Raw genomic sequence first — 27992 nt, forward strand, 5'->3', positions numbered from 1 at the left:
GTAGAAATGCTCACGGTAGATTTCCAAGCAACGTAGCTCAAGGGGGCTTTCAGGAGCCCAGAGAGGACTCCACGAAAGAAGCTGTTGAAACTGGTGCAGCATATAGCATTCCTGCTGTCCATGTGTGAGTATCTCATCCCCCAAACCCCTCTCCCAGGTCTGCAGGGAATCACCACCTTCCCCCAGGCGGAGGCAGATGGAGGTTCCACTCGTAGATTTCCAAGGGCGGGCGGAGGCTCCCTGTGACCCCAAGGATCAGCCCCTTCCAGTGCTGGGTCACCAAGCCAGGACCACCCATTCTTGCTAGCTCAGCCAGAACTTGGTAAAGATGGGTCAGTGGTTGGAGCCTGTTCGCTGGGAATACCTCCCCACTCCCCGCCCCCCGCCTTCACTGCTGGCTCAGCCTCTAGTGAATGTTTCCATTAGCACTCGCCCTACAGGGTCGTAGCGATGCGGTAATCCTATGGATGGGAGTAACCCGCACTTACCCAACCTTTGCCTTCTTCTGGGAACTCTTCTGAGCACCTTATGACATGAATTCGTTTCCTCCTTACACCTGCCCCGTGAGACAGGGACAGTTATTAGCATTCTCACCCACCCATCCAACGTGCCCAAGATAAAACGGAGACACAGAGAGGTTGAGCGGCTTGCATGAGATCACACAGCAAGGGGCTGGAGGAAGCGGGAGGTAGAATTGGCTTTAGGACTTGCTCTTCTAGCCGCGAGGCTAGCCTGTCTCCGGGAGATGATGGCCTTTGCTGTCAGCATGTGCCTCGAGGTAGTCTGTTTCTTACCTGCAATATTTTTGACTGTGCTCTCTCCACCCCATGTTGGCCCCTGCCTAGAACCCAGCCATTTTCCCTTCTCAAATAGCTAATGAAGTTCACACTTTAGCACTTCCCTTATAAAGATGGTCACACTAGACCCCCGTCCTGACTGCCCTGGGGCCAGGCATCAGACAGCTGGGGTTGCCCCTACCTCCCGGAGCCCACCGAAGGCATCAGCCAATCCACAAGGGAGCCCAGAAATCTAGTTCGCCCCCCCTCCACCTGCCATACGTAAGCTGCCCCCTACAGCTCCAGCTTGCTGCTACCCTGCCTCTGTGTGGCCCCGCAGCCTCGTGTCGAGACAGAGGAGGAAAGAGAAGGGGGAGAGGGGGGGAGAGAGAGAGAATGGCCGGCGCGGGGAGGGGGGCAGGAGTTGGGAAAGCAAACGATGTGATTCCAGAAGACACAGCGGGCGACAGGCCGCGTGACTGTCGCCTGGCCACACCTTCCGAGACCGGGATGCACAGAAGGGAGCATTTAATACCGTCAAGAACACAAGGCGCTGAGTGGCACCAGCAGCAGCCGCTGGTACGTGCTCCCCTGTGGATCCTCCCGGAACAGCAGAGAGGGAAGCGGTTCCTGTTCCAGGCTGACACCCAGGAAGAGGGCAGAAGTGCTTTCAGGCTCTGTGTGCCCAGCGTGAGCCAGGGGTGGGCACGGATTTTCCCTCCGTCCTCACCAGGACGTGTGAGTCCTTGACCAACAATCAGAGATGTTGAATGACTCCTTTAAGACAATCAGAAAGCTCTCGGGGCGCCAGGGTGGCTCAGTCGGTGAAGCATCCGACTCTTGATCTCAGCTCAGGTCTGGATCTCGGGGTCACGAGTTCAAGCCCCGGGTTGGGCTCAGAGCTGGGTGTGGAGCCTGCTTAAAAAAAAAAAAAACAAAAACAAAACCCAGAAAGCTATCATTAAGTGTGGATGCCAGGATTCGAAGCCCAGAGGTACCTCCCTCTGCACCCTTCTGTGAAGGGTGGTACGTCCTACCCACGGCTAAGCCTGTTGTCCCACTTGTTGCCTGTGGGTGTGGTACCCTCGTGTCTCTGGGGTGAGTGGGTGAGAGGCAGAACCAAACGTTCCATCCACCCCTCTCACCAACGTTGTTCTTCGTAATCAGTCTCTCCGGAGGAGTGTTGATAACCCAAGAAACATTTGCCTCCTCGCTGGGCTCCAGCTCTCTGCCCGAGGAAGTCTGGTCCGTCCCCCACCCTGGATCCCCACTTTATTCTCAATCTACGTTCACTGGCCTCCTGAGCTCAATGGCTGCTGCTCATTTTGCGTAGCTGAAGGGATGACTGATGCTTCTTACCTGGACCCCCCCCCCCCCCCGGCGTCCCCACTCCTGGACCCCCTGAGGGCATCCTGCCAGGGAAAGGAGTAATAGGCAGGACTTCCGATGCCAATTTTCATCCCCTCTCAGGATGGAATCGAGAATGTCTGCGTCGCCTCTAGGCCCCCGCCCCCTGCTACCTTCTCCCGTTGGCTCTCTGTTGACTCAACCCATGAGAATTGGATTAAACCCCATCTCAATGTATGGCGCAGAGGCAGAATAGCATAGGAATAAAGGAGAATTTGGAACGAGCCAGATAGGTCTGGCCAAGAGTCTTCTACCCACGCTAAACTCCTCTCAGCTTTATCGTCCTCTCCTGTAAAATGGTAACTGTAGGACTACCTGTCTCGGAAGTTTGTCGTGAGTATCCAATGAGATCATGTATGTCTTTACACGTTGTGTTTATCGGACGCTACAGTGGCCTAACCAAGAGAGGTAGATTTTTCTCGTTAAATACGATACACAGAGGTAGTCGGGACATGACACCAATCACCGCCAAGGCTCAGATTCTTTTGTTTTCCTGGACTGCCATTCTCAGCGTGAATGTCTTTTCCTCTTGATCGCAAGATGGCTGCTGCCGCCTGACCATTATATCCACGTTCCGGGCAGATAGAGTAGCTTTCCTGGAAACACCGTCAAGCAGACTTCCATCCTGACCTCATTGGTCAGAGCCGTATTGCGTGGCCACCTTTGGCTGATGTCGGCGATATCGGTAGGACGTTAGACGGTTCCTGACACATGGTGATGCCTGATGAGGCTCAGTTAGCTCTTACGAAGGCGATAACAATGTATGATTTTTACACGATCCTGGCTCCTCTTGGAACTGGAACCTAACCCTGAAGCCACAGTCCCATTTATATCCAGGCCTTGTCATCTTCATGAGCTCCCGTCACCCAAGAATGGGGCTCCGAGTCACCTGCCCAAGATCGGCGTGTGCTGTGGGCTGAAGTGTCTACAAGGGCCACTGCACAGCCCCTGGGTCCCATCTCTTGCTGCCGTGCACTGACCCCTTGTCTGATTGTCCCAGGGTGTCTCTTGGACCATCCAGCCACCAGCCAGGCACGTGCATTCTCTTGGAAGTTACTAATAAAGCCTGGATGAAAAGCAGGGCCCCTACCAGTGGCTCTCGGCCTTTCTATCTCGGGAATCACACAGAAGCTGGCGTGTTCTCTTTATTCGGGCGCTCTCCAGTCTTGGTTCCAGCCACATGCCTCCCTCACCAAGGAGCCAGTTTCTCAGCGAGAACAATCCCTGTGCAAACATCATTGCAACAAACATCCATATCCCAGCTTCCCTGGGTAGGAGTTTCTTTAAAGTATAAACCTGGGAGCGAAAGGGCATGGCCACTGGGTACTCCCCTCTTTAACCTCACTGTATATATCCGAATTGCTTACCAAAGTCGACGTTCACGTTGACAGTTACACGGGCGACAGATAAGATAATTGGTTTCTCAGCATCCTCGCCAGCACCTAATATTGTTGGACCTTTTATTTATTTTTTATTTGTTTTGGTTCGACTCTTCACCGTTCGGAAACACCAAGTCCTTAAGATGGGGCTCCTTCGACGTGGGACTTTACATCTTCATGATTACCGAGGGGAGGGACATCTTTTTACGAGTTTCCCAGCCACTCATGCCCTGTAAACTCTCCAAGGCACTCTGCCTGTATAACCGTGTTCTCCAGTGCAGAACTGTGGATTTTGATCTGTGGAGGAGAAAATTCCATTTGTCCGTGAGACCCAGCCCTACCTGGGTGCAGTAAAAACATAGTTTGCTAACAAGAGCCCGTGAACCTGCACTGGGGTCCTCTGAGCTAGGACTCAGGGATCGAGGTCCAGGGAAGGAATGTCAGGGGTGAGCCAGGTACAGAGGCAACGAAGCAACCAGAATTCCAAACCCGGAGCCGTCAGCAGAACAGGACTCAGTTTATAAATACTGGACCGTAGCCAGGGTCCAAACAGCGTTCTAGGAGACCGAAGCTGAACGGGAAATGAAAGGTGAATTATAAATCAGGCTCCAGGCAAAAGAGAAAACTGGGGAGGGAGGGCACGAGGCAGCCAGGAGCCAAAGATTCTGTCTCCGTCCAAACAGGGAAGCACCCCCTGAACCATGGTGCGATAATTCACAAGGGAAAGGTTGTTGGAGCAGGAGAATGGCACTTACAGGGTAGGGATGGGGGGTGGGGAGAAGCCTGCCTGGAGCAGGTCTTGTGGGCCGTGCCTGGAGGAGCAGGAGCCTGGAAGGACCAGGATGGCGAGGATCTGTTGGTTAGACGAGAGGACCATCAACTGTCTCCTCTTGCTCACTGTGAGCCCCTACTGCATTTGGGGTGATCATGCACCACTGAAAATACTCCTTTTCTAACCCTTGCTTTGCAACTAGGCTTGGCCAATGAGTTGCTAGCAGAAATCACCAAGTGGAGCTTCTGGGAAATCTGTTTAACAGGGGCTTACTCGGGAGGGATAGATGTTTGCCTCTTGCTTTTTCTCTTCTTGCTTGGAACGGGCCACGAAGGCTGGAGCTCTGGCAGCCATGGCATGACTTTGAGGACACTGGACTAGAAAACAGAAGATCCCTAATGACGCTGGAAACCAGCAAACCAACCCCAAACTACTTATGTCTGGAGTTCTTTTGTGTGAAGGAATACGCTCTGGGTTTAAAGCCCTGTAAATGGGTCTCTGTTAGTAGCGAGGGCAGAGATTTGCCGGGCCGTCTGCATACTTGACTATTTGGGGGAAGGGGGGGTGTTAATGACAGAGCAGGATAGATACGAAGTTTCATTAAATAACCAAACAATGCATCAGCAAAGCTTGCAATTCTTTTCCCAGTCTGTAACCTTATTTTTCTTCTTCTTTTATTTGAGAGCGAGAGAATGAGCACGGGAGAAGGGAAGAGAGAGAGGGGGACAGAGAATCCCAGCAGATCCCATGCTCAGCCCAGAGCCCGATGCAGGGCTCGATACCACGACGCTGGGATCACGACCTGAGCCAGTATCCAGAGTCAGACGCTCAACCGACTGAGACACCCAGGCGCCCCAGGCTCTGCACCTTTAAATGTAACGCCACACTGGGTCAGGTCATTAGCAGTCGAGGATTTCTAAACAGACATGATCACATGGCTTTAGAAATCTCTCCGGCCTTCCGAGTCCAATTCGGGGGTGTTCCCATCTTTTCCTTTCGCAGGTGGAGAAACTGAGTTGTGGGTAGAGGACATTATTTGCGCAAAGTTACAGAGCTACGCATCAAAGCTAGGTTTCCAGTGTCCGTGCCGACATCCCGTCCCTTGTGCCGTCTCTCCCTACCTCTAAAATAAGAATATTGCAGCGGAGTGCCTTCCAAATACCATTGCTTTATTATCCTAAAGGAACCAGCCTCCTGAGTATCAGGCAAGCCCCGCCTGCGTATTGGGCACTGTTTCCATAGACATAACCCTCCCGTTGCTACAGGAATTCTGGCATCCCTTCAAGTTCATTAAAACGGGATTTTTGCTGCATTTACCTTGTGCCAGAGCAATAACCATTTCACTCTGGGAAAATTTGCTCTCAAGGAATTTCCACGTCTTATTGTTGGTTGGATGTAATGATCTGCCCCAAAATGTGGCGCTAAGAGCTTTCTTGTGTTTAAAATGAAAAGCCAGCCAAGCATTTGTCCCGAACATCTTTGGCCAGTGCCCATGCTCTCCGGTCCTGGTTGGCTTTGATGTCCAGCCCTGCTCCTGACCCACCCCCATCCTGGGATGGTTCAGGTCACCCTGGAGTATGACCTTCTGTGACCGGCCTCGAAGTGAAATTCCCCGGCCTTGTGGGGGGAGGGAACAGGGGCCGGGTGGTTTGGCCTGTGCTAATTTAGGTGGACACTGTGTGGTCTGAGAACCGAGTCCCAAGGGAAAAATCGAAAAATCGTCCCTGTGTTTATTTTGAAAGATCTCCTTCCCGAGCCCTCTGGGACTGTGACATGTGCGCCTCGGGAGGAAATCGGATATTCACCCTGGAAGCCACTTTCCACAGTTCTGGGAGGCCGGCTCTTTTGGAAGAATCGGAGACGAGGTCAAGAGTGAAGGAAGAGGTGCTAAGAGACCCCTGGTTGCCCACCAGCTGGAGGAAAGGTAGAGGAAGGACGGGAGGACAGTGGGACAAAACCGGAAGGGATACAGGGGGCTTGGACTCTGGTCAAACAGGCTGAGATCCACGAGGGTACCAGGGTCAGGCTCCGGGGCCTGGATTCTAGGTAGCTCAGTCTGTTGGGACCTGCTTATAGGCGAGGGGGTCTTGTCCTATCACAGATCCCAGCCCAGATGCCTGGAGCCTGCAGGCGGAAGCGTAACTGATTGGGGGCGGAGCTCTATGGTGATGGAGATTATTGCAAACCGAAGAATGTGAGCCCAATGACCCCTTTGCTAACACAACAGTCTGGCTGGATACAACACAGTCCCATGCAGACTGACGAACGGCGACCTCCGATGAAGTGAGGAGTTTGGGGGGAAAGGCAGGGGACCTTGCGACGTGGAGCCCGCCTGGGTCCCCAGGCTTAGTACTTGGGGTCCTAGACCCAGCATCCGATGGGCATCGCGAGGTCAGAAGGGCGAGATTCGGCACCCGTTCGGTCGCGGGTTCATTTAACACTTCCCGATGGGCTACTCTGGGTCAGGTCATGTGCCGGGCGCTGGAGACACCGAGGTGGACAAGGGGACCCAGCGGATGTGGGGTCGGGGAGGGCGGCTTCATCCCAGCACCGCCGGGCAGGGACTGAGGCCACTGACCAAGTCGGCTCGGGGTGGGAAAAACAGGCAAACCCATCGGTGGAGTCGGGCTCCGGGATCTGAGCAAGGCTGACAACAGGAGTCTCTGGTCGGGAATTCTGCTCCCCGGACAAAACCAGGGCGGGGCTGTGCAGCCGGGTTTGGCCAAGTGAGGGAGGCGGGTCCAATTAAAGTAGCCGCCGCAGGAATTTAATAACCACGGGAACGTTTACAGAGACAGCTCCCTATTGGAGAACATGGCCTCGTTTCTGAGCTTTGAAACGTTTGATGTTGTTCTGACTCCGTTTCGAGTTCCCAGCCAGCTCTGCAGAGGGCCCACATCCCAAGGAGCCTCCTTTGAAGGAGCCAGGCTGTCAATGGAGTTATACTAATTAGGCAACCAGAGTGGCCTCAAATGCCTGTCCTCGTTTGCAATTCAGTGTGTCTATAATTTGCCAGAAAAAGAAAAAAAAGTCCTCTCTGTAAAATTATTTCCAGGTTGGCGAGGGAGACTGCGGCGGTCACCATTTATGAAGCACTTAAAGTACCAGGCAAAAACGTCCTCGTGGGTGATGAAGGGGGGGCATGACAGTTTTGATCCCATTTTACAGATGGGGAAACTAGAGTTCAGGAAGGTGAAATATTCACCCCGCAGCCACCCAGCTCGTAAGGGACAAAGCCCGGGTTTCCGTCCACCAGTCATTTATAACGGTGGTTCTCAGCCAGGGTGACTGTCCCTCAGGAGGCATGCGACATTTTTCATTGTCACCGCGTGGGGTGGGGGATGTTCTTGGCATCTCGTGAGTAGGGCTTAGAGCTGCTCCTGGACCCCCTGCAGTGCACAGGGCAACCCCCCCCCCCACAACACAGAATTATCTGGCCCCAAAGGTCAATTGTGGTGAGTCAAGATTGAGAAAGCCTGATATCGCCCGAAAGAGCAGGTTTTAAATCTGCTGGCCTGACGGCAATTGCATGGTTTGGGGGAACTTTTCTGAGCCTCATTTAACATCTTTAAAACGGAAGGTGTGACGAATATAAAAGATAGCATGTGAAAGTAATGCTCTTTGCTCTCTCTCTAGGTGGATAGATAGATAGATAGATAGATAGATAGATAGATGATGGAGGGATAGATAGACAAATGATGGGTGGATAGATGGATATATAGACAGATAGATGATGGATGGATGGAAGGATGGATGGATAGATACATGCATAGATAGAGAGATACATAGATAGATAGATAGATAGATAGATAGATAGACAGACATAGATGATGATGGATAGATAGACAAATGATGGGTGGATAGATGGATATATAGACAGATAGATGTTGGATGGATGGATAGATGATGGATGGATGGATGGATGGATAGATAGATAGATAGATAGATAACATATTTCTTTTTGCCTTTCTCTCTGGAACTAATGAAGTGCATGTACATTACAGGAAGTCAAAGATTGGGATAAGTCTGAACTGCATTGCTTGGTTCCATAAACCACAGCCCTGGCAGCCAGTGCCTTGCACCAAGAAAGCCTTCAGCCTCAGGATGGAAATCATGCAATCTTAGTGTCCGGGGAGGGTCTTAGAGATCAGCATTCAACCCCGTTTGCAGATTCCAAGGCTGAGAATGTACATCCCACATACCTGTTTGTTTGCCTTTCCAGCTTGCAGCCCCCCTTTTGGGAACAATACCTTCACTTCCCTTGGGGAAACATCCTTCCCTGGTCACAGTGATGTGATTAGGGTGACAGTGACCCCTGATTCCAGGAATAGACACATGACACTGGCTTGGCCAATCAGAATGTTCCATCTCCCCGGCCTTAACGATTGGTTCAGGAATGTGCACATGACCCACTCTGGGCCAATGAGAATAGATAACGACTTCTTCGGGACTTGTTGCCTCTGAGCTATGAGAATGGAAAATCCATAGAGAAAGTCCGCTCAGACTCACGACATCCCAGACTGAGCAGTCGCAGGAAACAGAGAAAGGGAATACAAGAGCTCTAGCCCTGGGCATCTTGTTTGAGCCTCTGGATCCAGCCACGCCTGAGGCTCCATCTTTCCATTTACGGGAGTGTCCAAGAAATCCTTTTTTGCTTGAGACTGTTGCAACTGAACTTCTGTTTCGTGGTAACACATGACCCGAGGTGAAATCAAGAGTCAGACACTCAACCGATCGAGCCGCCCCGGCGTCCCTCCCGCTGTCCTCGTTTCTAACATCACAGGGTAGTTTTACCCATGGTTTGTTTGCTTTATTTTATTTTTTCACAAATGTGCATTCTGGGCAGGGCGGGGGCAACTTGTCTCTGCTCTACTGAGTCTCAGTGGGGGCAGCTCAGAGGGGAGGGGGTGCTGGAGTCATCTAGAGACTCATACGCCTGGCGTCGGGCCTGGGAAGCCTCAGACAGCTGGGCTCCCTGACATCTCTTAGGGTGGTTGCCCCAGCCCAGCACCTTCAGGCTCGCCGACTCCTGGCATAGCGGTTCAGGACTCCAGAGGCGTGTGTCCGTCCCATGAGCGAGTGCCAGGCTCAGCGGTCACTGCTCCTCTCGCACCCAAGCCCGCCCCGATTCAGGGAGCCCAGCGGGACCTCACCTGTCAGTGGAGACCTGACAGGTGAATAATGGTGCCAGGAGATGTTTTCTGCTTGATCTTGACATTCATAATAAATGAGATACAGCATATGCCCTCTTTTGCGGCCACCTTCTTTCGCACAACACTTTATTTACGAGATGTACTGTATCTGCGTTTCATCCATCCCTGGATGGATATTTGTTACGGGCTGAAGGTTTGTGTCCCCCACAAATTCATGTGTTGAAATTCTGAGCCCCAAGGCGACGGCATTTGGAAGGAGAGGCTTTGGGAGAGGATTGGGTCATGAGGCTGGAACGCTGCTGAATGGGATTGGCTCCACAATGAAAGGGACCCCAGACACTTCTCCTGTCGTCTTTCTTGTCCTGCAAGGACACAGCAGGAACACAGCAGGAAGCGAACCAGGAAATGAGCTGTCACCTGATGTTGAATCTGCTGGTGCCCTACCCTTGAACTTCCCAGCCTCCAGAGGTGGGAGAAGTAAACGCTTGCTGTTTAAGCCCTCGGTCGAGGGTGTTTTGTTATCGCAGCCTGAACGGACTGAGACGGCATTGCTATACGGCATCCTACCGTGTGACCGCACCACAGAACCTTATCCCTCGCAGTGTGGTAGACATTTGGAACCTTGTCGGGTGGGGCGGTCACGAGTGGTGCCCCTACGCGTATTCTCGTGTGTGTCTTTTGGTGTTCTTGGGTACACGTTTCTATGAGAACGCCAGGTCCTGGGGTATACGTACGCTCACCTTAGGGGATTCTGACACGTAGTTTTCTTTGGTGGTGGTTGTGCAAAGGCACACACTTTCCCAGCAGTGCAGGAGGGTCCCGGCTGCCCCAGGTCCTCGCCGACATTGGTCTTTTCTGTCTTGTTTCAACCGCTCTGGTGGCTGTGACCATCTGGCATGCTTCCAACAGTATCAGTCCTTTCTGACCCGAGGCCATGCCTCACGTTCACGTAGATGTTCAAAAAAGTTTGCAGACGAAAGGATGTTTGCTTGGCTCTGAATTAGCCACCCTGGACTCCTGCAGGAACTGTCAACATGAACTTCTAGAGCCCGACTGTGGAGTCAGATTGATGGATGTCCCCCCGTGGGGTTAGTATGGTGACGCATCTATCAACATCTTTTCTGCCCCTGCTGCTTATTTTTCATCCCGTGGCCTGTCATTCTGTTCAACTCAGACCACGAGACTTTCATAGCCTCAGGGAAGGGTTTTAGAGCAGGAAAAGCAGAGAAAAGTGCTTTTGGAGTTTCAAAAGCCAGAGCCCTGGAGCTTTTGGAAGACTACAAGATCGGAATAATCTTTCCCACCCCGCCCCCTCACACTTCTGGGAGCAGGGGTGTGGTCAGCAAAACCGGAGCCCCCGCCAAGATGTCCGTGTTCTGATCCCCGGAGCCTGTGAATGTGTTACCTTCCGTGGCCAAAGGGACTTTGCGGCTGTGATCCAGCTAAGGATCTTGCGATGGGCAATTACTCCAGATGGTCCAGGTGGGCTCAATGCCATCACAGGGGACCGTGAGGGAGACGGGAGACTCAGACTCTGAGAAGAAGAGGGGACGATGCGAAGAGGCAGAGGTCCGAGCGACGGTTGCCGGCCCGAATGTGGAGGAGAGGCCATGAGCCGAGGAAGGAGACGGCTTCTCCAAGTCAGGAAAGGCCAGGAAACCAATTCTTGCCTGACGTCTTCAGGAGGAATACGATCCTGTCACCTTTTGATTTTAGCCCAGTGAGGACCCTTTTGGACCCCTGACCTCCCACCAAACTGTCCAATAATGTGTTTGTGTTCTTCTAAGCCAGGGAATTTGTGCTGATGTGTCGTACAAGGGATAGGACGCTGACCCTGGGGTCGAGGTAAGTAGAGCTCAGGGGAAAACAAGGCAAAACCGGAGGGTTCCTCCTTGAGAGGAAGAGCTGTCGAGGCCCAGGGGCCAAGTAGGGCTGAGCCCGTATCTACAAACCCAATGTCCACCTCACCCAGAGCGAAGGTCAGGGCAGCACTGAACGACCTACCGACTGTCCAGAAAATTGGCATCCATCCATTATTCAATCTACACACCGTTTGGCTCTGCCTGGACAATCGTCTCCCTTTCCCCAACCGAGGGGCCCATCTGCTTCATTTCTGAGGAGATACGAAAGCTAGCCCTGACCCTGACATCTGTGGGGTGCCCCTCCGCCCCCCGCACCGTGTGGGCGTAGACAGGCCACGGTCAACGTATTGCCCATTGCAACGGAAAAGCGTCGGGACCAAAGGAGGTACAAGTCAGGTGGTCTTGTCTCGCTTTCAGCTGGCCCCATGCGTCATTTCAGCATTCAAGAGAGAAAACCCGGCGGAACCTTCTCAACAACCAAACAAGAAAGGAAACAAACCAAAAACACGTCAAGCTGGGGTGGTCTCCAGCGTGAGTCTGGCCCCACACCGTCATCGTGCGTTGACGGGAAGGGGTAGGACCGAGGCTTTGCAGAGACGTGACCCTCAGCACGGAGCTGGGAGGGTACAGGCTGGAATGTGGCCACCTCGTTTCTGGTGGAGACTTTTTTACACTTCACCACACCTGCCCAGAGTCGTATTTTAAACTCACACGCTTATTTTTGTTGTTGTTTTTACCGAACTACAAGCAATGAAACATGATTATAAACCTCAGAGGCACGGACTGGCATTTCTTTGAAGCTTTGGTTTTTTTGTTTTTTGGGGTTTTTTTTCCCCCATCTAACGGATTTAGCAAGCCCGCAGTGTTTTAATATGTATTGCACCTTTATTTGATTTCATGGACAATTGGTTCTTTCACAAAGCAAAAGAAAATTAAGGAAAGAGCGTTTCCTCCTTCTTCCCAGCATGCAAGTTTCCTGGGGAAAGGAAGTCCGTTAGGATATAGGAGGCCAGCCTGCGGGGCCCAGCTCCCCATGTACTGACATGCTGGTCACATAGGCTAGGGCTCTCAGCGGGGCTCTTGGGGGTGCATCCCTGACGACGAACACTGAAAATCTGGGCACCAAGGGGGAGACCAGCAGGTCACTGCTACCTGGCCTCCAGAGGGCAAGAGAAACCAGACGTTCCAGCTGGAAGGATATTTCTCGACAACATGGGAGAGTTAAGAGCAAGGAGAAATCAGTTTGTTGAGAAAGGCAGTAATGGGATGGAAGAAGGAGGGCAAATCAGCATCACCATTGTCTCCCGTGACTGGAGATCAGAAATTCATACCGGGTACGGGTACCATTTTTAGGAGAGCGGAGAGGAGTTTCTTCCAGCGTAGCTGCACAGATCGTCCCTCTGAAAACTCGAAAGGAAAGGCCTCTTCCCAGCTGAACAGAATTGAAGCATGAAGAATGATAACAATGCAAAAGCATCCATTAACATTGATCAAACACTTACTGGGTTGCAGATGGTCTGCTAAGAATTCTCATGCATTATTTTACCTACCTTACGAGGTAGGTGCCATTATCATCCCGACCCTACAGGTCTGAAAAGGGAGGCCTGGAGGGATTAAGACACAGCCAAGGTCACCAGTCTGCAGGTGGATGGCCTGGGATTTAAGTTGAAGCAGTGTGGCCCCAAAGTCCATGACCTTGACCATCATGCTATCCTCCTTTCCACATGGGGTTAGCCCATTCCCATTTTAAAGGCTCAGAAACTGAGGCTCAGAATACTCTAAGTGAAGGTCATTGGAAGTAGGACCCAGCTCACCTCAATCTGGATTATTGCCGGGATTTCTTGGAAAGACACCTCCTCTCCCCACTTGGGTTGCTAAGCTGGTTGGTTGTAGTTTGGCCCCAAGATATTGGACCACCTTATACCGTCTGAAAGTTTAACCATCCCCTAGGAAAGCCGGGTTCTGAGGTGCTTTGGGGTCAGGAATGCCCCAAGACAGTTCTACTTCCATAATCTCATGAAATCACTCATCGGCTTAATTCAATGTGAGTTGGCAGGTGCCTATATTCTGTCTGCCATCTGGATTCCTAGACGTACCCCCTCCAGCGCGGTCCCTGCCCCAAGAGGCTGAGCTGCGTGAACTTCATTGCCAGCTCCCAAGGCTTTCGGCTTCCGGTAGAATCTGGCTGACGGAGCACACCGGCCGGAGGTCGGAGGAAGGGGGAGGCTGAGGCCGGAGGTTCATTCCCTGACTGTGGCTTCACAGAGTGGGCTGGATGGCGTCAACCAAAGGTAGCAGGTGGCCCCTCCTCCCCTCCCCTTCTCTTTCTCCGTCTCTCCCCCACCCCCGGCACCTGCCCCGGGATCTGGTGACAGCTCCTTTCTCTTGCCCCTCCAGGCCCAGCTGCTTTGCACTTTTGTAAATAGTTCCTCTGTTAAACGCTATTCATATCACCCCAATTGAGTGTCGCATCTGCTTCCAGCTGGGACCATGACCGACGCAGATGGCTTTCTGTCACTTACAACCAATAATCTCAATTATTCCAGGAAATAAAATACTTCAAGCACTACTGTCAGGCAAAAGTGGTATTAAGCCCCTCATTTGCCTGACGTCACTCATGGCTCACGGTAACCGGCTTGGCTCATCATGCAAGTTGTCCCAAAGTGCCTCAGTTGACCTCCCTGGCCAATGGCTATTACACCTGCCAACACGGAATTAATCTGTGGCCTCTTCCCATGGGTGATTGCTTCCAGGTGCCTTTCCGAGGCACGTTGCCTTTCTTGATGCCTTCCTAGTCTGCAAAAGCCACCTCCTCCTTGAAGCCCTCTTGGCTACATTACTCCCCCAAGTAGTGTATGTCTTTGTTCTCAGTTGAATCACCCTGGCCATCCTCAAGCAGAGAGCTTAGTGAACTGTAAACCAACTTCCTGGTCCTTCCTCTATCCCTGATGCTTAGAATAGTGCCTGACAGGTAGCAAGCAGCTACTTGGTGACAAGCATTTGAGGCAGCCTCACAATCAGGAAGAGGGAAGGGAAGAAGGAAGGGAGGGAGAGATTGAAGTTACTGATCGGAACCCAGAGTTAATCTTCAATTATGGCGTCATTTGTATTAGGAAACTCTCAGGGCTTCTGAACACAGAAACTTACCTGTGGGGAGTGGAGCCCATTTCTACCACCTCAATTGAAATGAATTTTCTTTCTTTCTTCTTTTTGAGGGGGAGGGAGGGGCAGAAGGAGAGGGAGAGAGAGAGAGAATCTGAAGCAGCTTCCACACTCAGCATGGAACCCGATCTCACAACCTCGAGACCATGACCTGAGATGCAATCAAGAGTTGGATGCTTTGGGTGCCCGGGTGGCTCAGTCGGTTGAGCGTCTGACTTCGGCTCAGGTCACGGGCTCGCAGTTCGGAGGTTCGAGCCCCGCGTCGGGCTCTGTGCTGACAGCTTAGATTCTGTGCTTCTCTGTCTCTCTGCCCCTCCTCTGCTCACACTCTGCCTCTCTCAAAAATAAACATTTAAAAAATTAATTAAAAAAAGAGTTGGACCCTTAAGCAACTGAGCCACCAGGTGCCCCCTTGAATTTTCTTTTCTTTTCTTTTCTTTTCTTTTCTTTTCTTTTCTTTTCTTTTCTTCTCTTGCATGCTAATTCTACATCAAGACGTCATTCCCATAGACTCTGACCAGTGTCCTTGTTGACAATTGTTTCCTCTCCTATCGACACGCAGAGCCTGGCCCCCTCTGGGGGGAGCAGAGGCCCCCCCAAGATCACCAGACCACAGATTCCCCAGTCCTGGCCCAGCCTCCTGGATTCCACCCTGCCCTTTAAGCCAACCAGGAGAAGCAGACGGAAGAAAGACGCCCTCCTCAGCACCCTCCCTGCATCCGTCAGCCCGGCCTCATGCGGAGGACAACGCCTTCTCTCCGCACCACCAAATGCCAAGCCATTGATTGACTGCAACACTCGATTTCAACCCAGCAGAGGACCTGGCAGGCCTTTGATCAATATTTTCCACAACAGACCACTTCCCTATGATAAATGCACTAGTTGAGAAGAGGAACAGATTAACTTTTCAGTGCGGATGGCAGGCAGCAAGGAGGAAAAAGATGGCTCAATTCTTTCGGGAAAAGAGGATGGGGTCTATTTTCCGAGCTCCCTGCGACCATATTTCAGCCGCGAGAGAACCGTGAATGAGAAAGCTCGTTCCTAAAGGGTCTGGGAAATGCCCACCGTCAAAGCAAACCGGAGGCCGCCACCCCCTACCTGTGTCGGACTCAGAGGAAGCAAGCCAGATGCAAAGGTAACAGAGAGAGAACGGGAAAGATTATATATACTCTCTGGATTCTCGGGGCAGCTGAAGGATGAGGGCCGGGAGGAGCGGTGGCGTGGAAAGTGCACGCAAAGGGAAGATGGAAGTCCGGGGAAGTGTTCTGTCCCCTCCCCGTAAATCCTTCTCCCTGACACGCAGCACGGGGAACGAGGTGATTCTCCACGGCGATGGAACTGCGATTGCATCAGAGATCCTCCAGCCCCACAGACGGCGGGAGGGGCCCTCGAACAACAGCAGGAAAGGTGCTCAGGGATGAAGCGGTCAGACCAGGAGCCCAGGGGGCCCCGGGGGCCTGGAGTGCACACCCCGCGGCTGAGCTGAACCGCTCCACTCCGGTGAGATCCAGCACGGAGAAATCACAGTGGCCACATCCCTCCATCCGTTTAAAAGTATTTGGCCGTGTGCCAAGTATGTGCTTGCTAGGCACTGTGGGTCAGGAGGGAACCAGCAAGACTCAGACTCTGTGGTCAAGTTGCTTAATGAACGACGCTTGCGGTAATGACTGACAAGGAGTACGCATCCCCTCCCTGTAGGCTGGGTGCTCAGCTCTACGCATTGTATCATTTTGTGCTCCTCATGTCCTTACCCTCCTTGTACAGATGAGGAAAGCGACACTTAGAGATGCGAGCTGACTTTCCCGAGGGCACACAGCTCGTACGTGACAGGCCTGGAAGTCAGCGCCCGGCATTGTGACTCTGGCACATTACATAACAGTTGCATAAAGTGGGCGGGTGCAGACTGGTTCCCAGGGGCAGACAGGTCACACCGTCCGAGGAGAGTCAGGAAAGCTTCCCAGAGGAGGTGGCAGCTCCTTTGGTTATTGAAGGACAGGTTGGGTTTGAACAGGTGACGATGGAGATGAGGGTCCAGAGTCCAGCAAGTATGAGAATATCACCTTCCCTCCGACCGTCCTCCAAGAACCCGGACATGATGGTTGATTTCACGTCAGTTTGACTAAACCAAGGGGTGCCCAGATTAAACGTTATTTCCGAGTGAGCGTGTTTGGGGATGAGATTAACATTTGAATGGTGGGCTCAGTTCTTTGTTCTCCCCTCTCCAGCCGGGCACCAGTCCATTGAGGGTCCGAAGTCGCCAAAAGGCAACAAAAGTTCGCTCCTTTTGCCTCCTGCCTGTCAGTTCCAGCTCCGTCAATCGTCTCCTGCCTTTGACTAGGATTTATACCATCGGCTCCCCTGGTTCTCAGGCCTTCAGACTTGGACTGGAATTATGCCACCAGCTTTTTGGGGCCTCCAGCTTATGGACGGCAGAGTTTAGCCTCCAGAATCATGAGCCAATTTCTCATAAATCTCTTCCTATACATATCTTATTGGTTTTGTTTCTGGAGAGCACTGACTGGTTCACGGGGCATGGTAAGGGGGGCAGGAGGCTTCCAACGTGACCCCCAAAGGCCCGGCCGGTGCAATCCCATTGCCCTGAGTGCAGATGTTCCTATACCAACTTCCTTCTAAGGAACAGAATATGGGGAATACGATGGCATGCCACGCCCAAGACTGGGAAGTCACAACATCTATGACTTCCATCTTGTTTGTTTGTGTTTACTCTCTCTGGTTCTTCCTGGCTTCATTGGATGAACCAAACTGCCAGGTTGTGACCTGTTCCACAGAGACTCCCACATAGCAAGGAAATGAGGGCAGCCTATAGGTCACAGGCAGTGAGGAGCTGAGGTCCTCACTACAAAAGCTACCAAGGACCTGGATCCTGCTGACGACCGTGCTAGTGTGACATTGGGAGAGAATCCTTTCCCAAAGGAGTCTTCCGATGACTACAGCCCTGTCAGACCTGGGTGACGGCCTCGTAAGGATCCCAGAGCCAGAAGACCCAGCTAAGCCAGACCCATATAAAGTGAAAGATAATTTACATTGTTGTTTTCAAGCCACTAAGTTTTGGAGTAATTTGTTATGCAGCAATAGGAAACTGATACATCGGGTCACAAAAAGTGTTTATCTTCTTACTATCATCCTTCAGATCAATACAGTAGCCTTGTTATCTCTTCGTCTCCCAGCTGTCTCTCCATATTCCACGGTCCCTCAATATCCAGCCAAACCCAAGTCCACAGGGCTCCCGTGACGTCCGGTATCTTTGTTCACGGCAAGGCATGGAGGACCCGAATGGACACGTAAGCCAGCACTACCCCAGGCTCTTTGACACTAAGGTGGCTCCTCCATTAGCTGGTGGACCAGGAAAGAGTGAGGCTGTCTTAGGGTTGAGACGAGGGCTCGGCGGAATTAAGATAACATTGAGACTGATGCCTCAACTCCGTCCCAAACTCTAAATACCTCGCTGGCGAGATCCCCGAGGCAATTGTAAATACAAAGGTTAAAGGGAATTATGAAATTCCAGCACGATTTCAGTATAATTTGGACGTGAGCCCCAAATGCCAGAGTGGACCATGTAGACATGTCACCTGGAGGGTACAGCTGGAGCCTGTCATCTTTAGGGTCCTCTGTCTCCCCCTCAGCCTAAGCCCAAATGACGCCACCAGCTGGCCATCCATACGGGACAAGGCATCGAAGGAATGAGAGCACACATACGCAGAAGGACAGAGAGACAGAGAGACGGCTGGGCAGACGTTTTCCCTCGTGGGACTGCATTTTGGACCCTGCCTTCCATGAGAGGTAGAAAGTGGAAGCGAGACTTCAGAAATCTGTTTACCTTCTGTTGTGTCGTGGACACTGTCCTAGTCTAGCACCTGATCGGATTAGAAACATCCCCTTTCAAGAGCCGGGACTGTGTGAAAAGCAAACTCCAATGTGGCGACTCTAGAGCACTGCAGGAAAGAGGCTGCCTCTCTTCGTCTCCTAGGCACAAATTACCAAACACTTGGTGGCTTAAGAAAACCACAGACTTGTTAGTTACAGTTCTGGAAGTCGGAAGTGCCACCGTGGCCTCACCGGGTATCAGCAGGGCTCTGTTCTCTCTGGAGACCCTGGGAGAGAACCTGTTTCCTTGCCTCTTCCAGCTTCTAGAGGCTTCCACATCCCTCGGCTCGTGGCCCCGTCCCCCGTCTTCAGAGCAAAGGCCCTTCTTGTGCTGTCAGCTCTCCGTTCTCGGTTGCCCAACCCACAGAATGGCCATTTTGGCACTTCTGACCCCACCCTTTTCCCTGGGGTGACAAAAGGCAAACCAGAGGAACCTTTCCGGGGACCAAGGTCAACGATTTGGATGCACCGAATTAAAGGGACTGACGCCCTGGAAAGCGGGCACCCAAGAGTGGTCTCAAAGCAAACGTCTTAGCATCCCTGATTCAGTATTTATTGCCTCCTGTACGAAGTGGGGTCAGCCACCAACGGACCCCACAGAATGGGTGTGAGGTTTGCCCGATTCAAAAGTCTGTGTGGCTAAGTATGAATGCCGGGGCAAGCTCTCCCTCTGGACCTGCCCTCACCATTGTGTTTCCCGTGTTAGACTCTCCGTACCACATTTCCCGGCCTTTCTGTTTCATAAGCTGCTGGAAGCAAATAATCACTTCTGTCTTCAGTTCCAGAACATTCATCGCCTTGTGTACTCCATGCAATTTTCCAAATCACAAGCTAATTAAATACTCCAGCAAAGGGCTAAGAGTAGATTAAACATTGATGTGGGCATCCATCGATTGGCGCATTTCCTTGACTCCTGGCACAGTGTATCAATAATATTAAATAATCTCTTAATAAAACGTCCTCCTCGTGATACCTCCCCCCCCCCCTTCGCTCTCTCTGAAAATGCAATTGCATAGGAAATAAACACTCTTTGTAAATGGCCATCAATAAACGCCAAATAGGGTGGAAGGGATGGGGTAAGCGGAGTTCTGGTACACGAGCTTGATTGTATTACAGTCGAAATAAATCCGGACAAACTACCCCGGACAGCACTAATTCAGGATGCGTGGATGCCTGTGGGTTATATTTTTCCCCTTTATTTCTTAACAGGACCTGCCTGTTCGGTTCAGCAGGGATTCAAAAACATTTACTCGATGCCTCATTGCAGGAGCAAACATTGTACTCAGCAACGTTCTACGTCAGGTGCTGGTGCTAAGCTATGCTGACCCCCCATGTCCCAGGTAGTTCCTTCCAAGCATCTTAGGATCCAGGCCCTAGTGTCATGCTGTCACACCAAAGACATTGGGGCTTGGAGACGCGAGGAAATCTGCTCTTTCTCGGCCATACTGAGGGTAGTAATTGGTAGCAGCAGGATTTTATTCCGGGTCTGTCTGATTCAGGAGCTGCATTCCTTTTCTTAATGTTTATTTTTGAGAGAGAGAGAGCGCGAGCGGGGAAGGGGCAGAGAGAGAGAGAGGGAGACACAGAATGCGAAGCCGCGGCTCCAGGCTCCGAGCTGTCAGCACAGACCCCGACGCGGGGCTCGAACTCACGGACCGCGAGATCACGACCTGAGCCGGAGTCGGACGCTTAACCGACTGAGCCACCCAGGTGCCCCCACGGGAGATGCATTTCTAACCACGGCACAACATTACCTACTTCATGCCAGACCCTCGCCTGGGAGTCTGAGATGCAATTGTGAATCGCAGGAGGTCCTCGTCGCGGAAAAAGCTGTAACCCTACTGGGTTGACATCCTATTCGTACTTCAAAAAAAAAAATGTGTTTATTTGAATGAGTTGCATGGTCCCGAATTGCAAAAAAAAAATATGAAAGGGTACACAGCGAAAAGTGAGTGTCCCTTTCATCCGGTTCTAGAGCCCCTAGCTATTTACCTTCTCATTAAATAGCAGAAAACGAGTACTCCCCTCCTCCTTTCGCAACCAGGAAACACTGTGGAAGCGAATGGAACGTGTAAACGAGATTGAAAGGCGACGCCGAGCGCCCTGTGCTCATCGCGCGCTACGGACGCTGAGCAGGGCAGGGCCAAGTTGAACCACAGGGTCAGGCCACCAAGACGCGGCGAGAGCCTCAAACCCAGGCTCAAAGGAAAAGAAGGCGAGGCCCACCGGCCGCGCGGGGTCAAACGGTTCTACCATGGCGGTGGCTCAACGGCGGCAGTTTGTTTCCCGGGCGACGAGGGTCTGTGCCCCACATTCAGGGGCTCAGGTTGCTTCCGTCCTGGGGAGGCGTAGCAGGTGGTTTCGCTGGCGGGGTGGATGATTATGCGTGACGGTGTTATGGGCACGCGGAAGAATGCCACGTGTCACTTCTGCCCACATCCCCTGGGGCCGAGTTTAGCTACATGGTGCTCACTGCACAGAGGCCTGGAAATTGGAACCCAGGAGTGCTTCCCGGAGGAAGAGGAAACAGGGGGACCTCAGAACCAGCCCTCTACTTTCCGGATCCTGCTCAAGGCCAGATGCTGTGAGTGCAAATAGGCGATGAAAAGTCTGGATGTGGTCTCTTGGGAGACCGTGGGGGGTGGGGGGGGGGGGGCGCAATACAAGTCCCCAGCTGAACAGGGAGTCGGGAGCGGGACCCCTGTGCAGGAAGGGAGATGGAGACAGGTACAGCCCGAGGAATCTCTTCCGGCAGGATAACTCTTATTTCTTTGAGCCCAGAATGCCTCAGTGATGGACGTTTCTTGAGAGGACGAAGCTTTCTAATGCTTGGCTTTAGAGCACGTAAGAGATCAAACTGTTCCTAAAAATAATTGGGAAGTGTTTTGTGTACTTAAGATAAGGCAATGCTATAGATGAGAGAGAGAGAGAGAGAGAGAGAGAGGTTGATAGTGATGTATATTTATACAAAGTTTATATGTAAGATATTGCGTATATATAAAACTCAGAATACAGCGAAACCTTGGTTTGTGAGCACGATTCGTTCTGGAAACGGGCTTGTAATCCAAAGCGCTTGTGCGGCAAAACCAGTTTCAAGAACCATTGGCTCAGTTGTGATCATGTGACGCTGGGCGTCACATAGGACTCGCGTTGCAAGACATCGCTCGTTTATCAAGTTAAAATTTATTAGAAATGCTCATTTTGTGGAAAGCTTGCAGAACAGGCTACTCACAGTCCAAAGTTTTATATTCTGATAGGGGTATTGAGATGTCCAGAAGGTGTAAGGGGACGAGTCTACACAGTACATGTGATTGGACTCCCAGGACAGACAAGGATACGGGCGCCTCCTGGTTTCTCTGCTCACTGCATGTGCCGCCTTGGGCCAGTGTCTCGATGTCTCTGCGTGCTAACCGCCTGTGGAATCGCTTCACCCATCACCTCCCACGAGCAAATTCCGGAGATGTGCCACTGTCCTCATTCTCTGTCCATCCCCTACCCAGCAGCTGCAGTGATATTTTTTAAATTTTATCTTAAAGGGAGGGGGGTGCTGGGACAGGGCCCAGGGAGGGGAGAGAATCCCCAGCAGGCTCCATGCTCAGCCCTGAGCCTGATGTGGGGCTCGATCGAACCCTGGGATCACGATCTGAGTCGTAATCGAGAGTCAGACGCTCAACCAACCGAGCCACCTCGGCGCCACGCCCCCCCTTTTTTTTTTTACTTGCCGTGGTATTTTTAACGGTAAATTTGACCATGTATTTCTCCCAGGCCAGCACTTTGCTCAGTACTCTCTTGTGTTTACCCTCTGCTGGTCCAAGCACTTTGGAAAACAGTTGGCGATTCCTTATAAATTAAACCTACACTGCCCATATGGCCCACCCCCCCCCCCCCCCACTCCTAGGTGTGCACGTAAACAGAAATGAAAACATATGTTCATTTAAAGACCCGTATGTGAAAGCTTATAGCGGCGTTATTCAAGACAGCACAAAGCTGGAAACGACCAAAATATGTATCTACCCGCAGATAAATAGAAAAACAAATTATGGTATATCCATATAATGAAATATTCCTTAGTAATGAAACATACACACACACGCAAAGCAGTGATAGTCACAGCGCGGATGAATCTCAAAAACATCGTGCCGAGTGAAGGAAGCCAGATCCAAAAGATGACACATTGTATCATTCGTTTATCTGAGGATCTAGAAAGCGCAAGCTCATCTAAGGTGACAGAACGCAGACCCGTGGTTGCCTAGAGCGGAGGGAGGGGGTTGACCGCAAAGGCAGCACAAGGGAACCTTCCCCGGGGATGGGAATATTCTGTATCTCAACTGGAGAGACAGTTACGGAGGTGTGGAGAGCTGGCAGAATGTACTGGACTGTGTACTTGAACTGGGAATATTTGATGGTATGGAGATTACACTTCAATAAGTTGACGTTAAAGTAACCAGATTGAATCTCCCCGTGTGGTTTTTCCCTCTCATTCGGAATGACTTCCAAAGTCCTTACCACAGCTGCAAGGCTCGGAATCTATTCCTGTCCTGCACAGCATCTCGCCCCCAGTGCCGGGCACGCCGGCCTCCCTGCTGATTCTCAAACACCCACCTCCATGCCCTTGCCTTTCCAGAGCCTTCCACTTGGACAGCACCTTCCCTGGCTGCTGTCATGGCTGCTGTCTTCACCTCTCCAGGCACCTGCTCGTATGTCACGTCCTCAGAGCACCCTCTGATTCCCACTCCCATTTTTTTTTTTTAATTTTAGAGTGAGAGCACAAGCTGGGGAAGGGGCACAGGGAGAGAGACAGAGAGAGAGAGCATCTTAAGCAGGTCCCATATTCAGTCTGGAGCCCGACGCGAGGCTCGATCCTACAACCCTGGGATGGTCATCTGAGCCGAAATCAAGAGTTGGATGCTCAACCAACTGCACCGCTCAGGTGCCCCTGATACCCCCTTTCTGTCACTCACAAAACCTGGAATCTATTTTAAACTGGCCTCATGCAGCTTGTCTCAACCTGAAAATATGCCTAATTAATTTGGCGTCTTGGGGCGCCTGGGTGGCTCAGTCGGTTGAGCGTCCGACTTCGGCTCAGGTCACGATCTCGCGGTCCGCGAGTTCGAGCCCCGCGTCGGGCTCTGGGCTGACGGCTCAGAGCCTGGAGCCTGCTTCTGATTCTGTGTCTCCCTCTCTCTCTGCCCCTCCCCCGTTCATGCTCTGTCTCTCTCTGTCTCAAAAATAAATAAACGTTAAAAAAAAAAAAAAAAATTTGGCGTCTGTTTTCCGGAGCTAGAGTGAATGTTTTGTGAGGGCAGGCATGGTTTTTCATCTCCATAATCTCGACACCTGTTATAGTGCCTGGTGCATCATAGGGTCTCAACAAACATGTGCTCGATTTAGTAAAATATGAGTGTACCCATACACATAAATGCACATGCACATACACACATGTATGTATATGCACGTATACATATAATGTAAAGCACTAAGGGCTATGAAGAAAGACAGTGTGTATATGTGTGTATACGGGGGACATATTGGATGACGTACTCAATGAAAACATCTCTGAGGAGGTGACTTTTAAACAAAAACTCAAACGTAACAGGGGAGTGAATCGTGCAGATAGCTGGATGAGAGCATTCCGGGCAGAGGAACCACAAGTGCAAAGGCCCTGAGGTTGGCATTCAGTAACGGTGAGGTCAGCGTATCTGAAACAGAACGAGTGCGCCCCCCACTCCCTGGCCCCCCCCATATGTCCTATCGGCGTGTAAGTTTCCTTTACATTGTTGCTCCTTTGATCATTTGAAGCCGTATATTCATGTAGTCGTCTGTCTCTTCTACCGGACTGTAAGGGAAGACCATGTCTGTTTTATTCAACAGGACGTATCTGCACCGACGGAGTGCCTGGCACAGGGTGGGGGGACGTTCGAGCACGTGGTGAAAGGTATGAACTGTTTCATGAAGGAGCGAGAGCGGGAGGAGAGGAGAGAGCGTCGCATTGGCCTGGACAAGGGACTCTTGGCTTCATGGCTTCAAATGGGAGCACCGGTGATCCGCGGGAGTGCGGGCCGCCTCGCGGTCCTGTCGGGGGCGGGGGGGGGCGGGGAGGAATCGAGGAACCTCCTGGCTTTGATTACATGGTTTGGCCAGATGGCAAGCAAGGGCTTTCCCACCCAACTGAGACCCATGGCTGGTGCGGGCACAGCGGATTCTGCCATTCCGCCCGTCTCACTTGGTTACGCGGGCACGTCGGGGGAGGCGTTTGAAGTAACGCACGGACCCCTGAGGCGTTTTTCAGGGGGAGAAATATCCCACCCTATTCTGTCACCTCTCCTTTCAGCACAAGACCTTTCTTGCTTGGAGAGTTATTTTTCCTGATGGCCAAAAAGTAAGAACGTATTACAATTAAACACCCGCGGGCACAGGTAGACCCCCCCCCCCGGCCCCCCACACACATACACACACACGCATGCACACACACACATACACCATTCATAATTTACCACGTAAGAGATAAGCCCTGGTGATATTCTGTTGTACTGAATGCCACTCTTTTGGTGTGTGAGGATGCATCCTTTAAAACATATGAACATCACGGGGCGTCTGGGTGGCTCAGTCAGTTAAGTTGCTGACTCTTGATTTTGGCTCAGGTCGTGATCTCGCAGTCGTGGGGGCAAGCCCCGCGTCAGGCTCCTTACTGCCTCACTGGCAGTGTGGAGTCTGTTTGGGATTCTCTCTCTCCCTCTCTCCCTGCCCCTTCCCTGCTCCTCCTTTCTCTCTCTCTCTCTCTCTCTCTCTCTCTCTCAAAATAAACATTTAAAAAAGAAATACGAACACCATACAAGAAATGCTATTCTGTAACATTTTTAAATGTTTATTTATTTTTGAGAGAGAGAGAGAGAGAGAGAGACAGAGTGTGAGCAGGGGAGGGGCAGACAGAGAGAGGGAGACACAGAATCCGAAGGAGGCTCCAGGCTCCGAGCTGTCAGCACAGAGCCCGCCGCGGGGCTCAAACCCACGAACCCCGAGGTCATGACCTGAGCCGAGGTCGGACGCTCAACCGACTGAGCCACCCAGGCGCCCCTATTTGGTAACAAATTTAAATAAAGAGCTTATCTTGATGACTCACTGTTGAATAGCCTGCTAAACTCAAATTTCAAGGCTACTTCACAGAGGTGCTGTGAGTTTATTTAAGTCAATGCCCTGGTATTGAGTGTTTAGATTTGCTGTCACCGTGTTTATCCACAGCTGCCAGGGAAATCTCTGCCCACATCTTTTCTTCACCATCTGTGTCCCTCACCTGGGGACAAAATTGGAGAGGACTGCTGGTGGGGAGAGGGGAGCACAAACATCCTGGACGAGGTTACGTCTGCCGTGTCGTTCTCCAGAGATGCCGAACCCTCTGTCCACCAAGCCCACATTTCTCTTTTCCCCCAGGTTTCCCCAAATGTGTTACCTTTTTATTTTCGAATCACTTCTCCCGGAGCCAGTGATGGAACCATTCGTCCTCTGCTTGTTCACCAATACTGTAATTTTTATCAACAGGATGCATGCATGAGTGAGAAAACAGATCCAAAGAATTAATGATACTGTAGCAAAGAGCTCCCACCCCCTCTCCCCTGCATCTTACGTGTAGCGACCCATGGATTCCCTCCTAAGTTGTTGGGCTTATATTTCTCCTGATGGTTACCTCCTTATCTCATACGATAGAGACACTTACATTTGTTAATATCCCATATTTAGAAAATACTCGTTTCCTTGATATTAACTGTTATAATTTAGCTCACTTACACGACACTGTCTCCTTCTTCCCCAGCTTCCTGTTTCATCGTTACTTATAATTCCTTATCATTTCATTATTCCTTTTTGTTCTTCTGTTGGCTACTCTTTTTTTAAGGTTGTTGCTTAAAAGCTGAAACCTCTTAAGGTGTAAGGTGTTTTTTTTTTAATTTTTTTTTTAACGTTTATTTTTGAGACAGAGAGAGACAGAGCATGAACAGGGGAGGGGCAGAGAGAGAGGGAGATACAGAATAGGAAGCAGGCTCCAGGCTCTGAGCTGTCAACACAGAGCCCGACACGGGGCTCGAACTCGCGGACCGCGAGATCGCGACCTGAGCTGAAGTCAGCCACTTAACCGACTGAGCCACCCAGGCACCCCTTAAGGTGTAAGGTTTTTTAAGCAATATAAACTGAATACAAATTGAGTTCAATTCATATGAATTGAATATATCCGTTTCATACAACAATATGAAATTCTGTCATAATTTCAAATGACAGAAAAGTTGTAAAAGTTTTGAAAAGATTCTCTGCGTACCTTTCACCCAGATTCCACAAATAATTTTCTTATTGGCTCTAAATATACTGACATCACCATACGCATATGTAGATAAGCATACATATTACTGTTATTTAGTAGAAGCTTCTGAGCTGTTTGAAAGTTGCAAATGTGTTATACTTTTTGTTTCAATTATTTTTTTTAGTTTTTATTTGAGAAAGAGAGAGAGAGAGAGAGAGAGAGAGAGAGAGAGAAAGCATGCACGAGGGCAGGGCAGAGACAGAGAGAGAGGGAGAGAATCCCAAGCAGACTCCTCACTGTCAGTGCAGAGCCTGATGTGGGGGTCGATCCCATGAACCATGAGATCATGACCTGAGCCAAAACCAAGAGTCGGACACTTAACCGACTGAGCCACCCAGGCGCCCCTTCACTTCCACTTTAGATCGAATGTTTGTGTTCCCTCCAGCAGGCGAGGACACAAGAGTTTCCAGGTCACCACAACCTGACCACGCTGGCCCCCTGACTGTGGACTTCCAGCCTCCAGAACCGTGAGCTAGAAATTTCTGCCCTTCACAATCCCCCCAGTCTGTGACGTCGTGTTACGGCGGCCTCCACAGACAGCTTCTGAATACTTCAGTGTGAATTTCCCGAAAACCAGGCCATTCTCTTCCATAACCACGGTGCGGTGATCAAAATCAGGAAATGACACTGAATCATCACTATTATCTCATCTACAGATCTTACTCAAATTTCACCAATTGCCTGCTAATGTCCTTTATAGCACAACCAAGGAAAATTGGCTGCCTTTTTAACTGCAAATAATAAATACAGATCTCTGTTTCTTGTTTCATTTGCTTTATTCATCCTGTGCACCCTTTAATAAATGCCGTGGTTTCCTTCTGGTAGGACCCGGGCAACGCGAGTTAAGTCTATTCCTAGGTATTTTCTTGTCTTTCTTTATTCCTCTGTATTTCCATTTGTTTTGGCTGGTATTATTGGGAATGGGATCTATTAATCTTTTATATCGTACCTTGCTGAACCCTTGCATTAGTTCGAAGCGTGTGTTACCCAATTTTCTAAGGAGACAGCATATTACCTGCAGATAACGATAATTGCATCTCATCCCCCCCGCCCTGAAATTTTAACTCGTTTCTTCGTCTTGTTCCTTTGGCATCGGCCACGAAATTAAGACACGCGTCATTCCAGGGGCGCCTGGGTGGCTCGGTCGGTTAAACGTCCCACTTTGGCTCAGGCCATGATCTCACAGTTTGTGAGTTCAAGCCCCGCGTCGGGCTCTGTGCTGACAGCTCGGAGCCTGGAATCTTCTTCA

The 27992-nt window shown here is 51.1% G+C and overlaps 1 long non-coding RNA gene across 1 annotated transcript; it reads left to right on the forward strand.

Moving 5' to 3' along the window:
- LOC109256544 (uncharacterized) lies at positions 1–27507 on the forward strand. Its single transcript, XR_002075707.2, has 2 exons — positions 1–124; positions 27129–27507. It is a non-coding gene; the product is annotated as an uncharacterized LOC109256544 (long non-coding RNA).
- The last annotated feature ends 485 nt before the right edge of the window (positions 27508–27992 follow it).

The sequence above is a fragment of the Panthera pardus genome, unplaced genomic scaffold, assembly GCF_024362965.1.
Source record: "Panthera pardus isolate Hobbes unplaced genomic scaffold, ASM2436296v1 HiC_scaffold_5, whole genome shotgun sequence".
Lineage (NCBI taxonomy): Eukaryota > Metazoa > Chordata > Mammalia > Carnivora > Felidae > Panthera > Panthera pardus.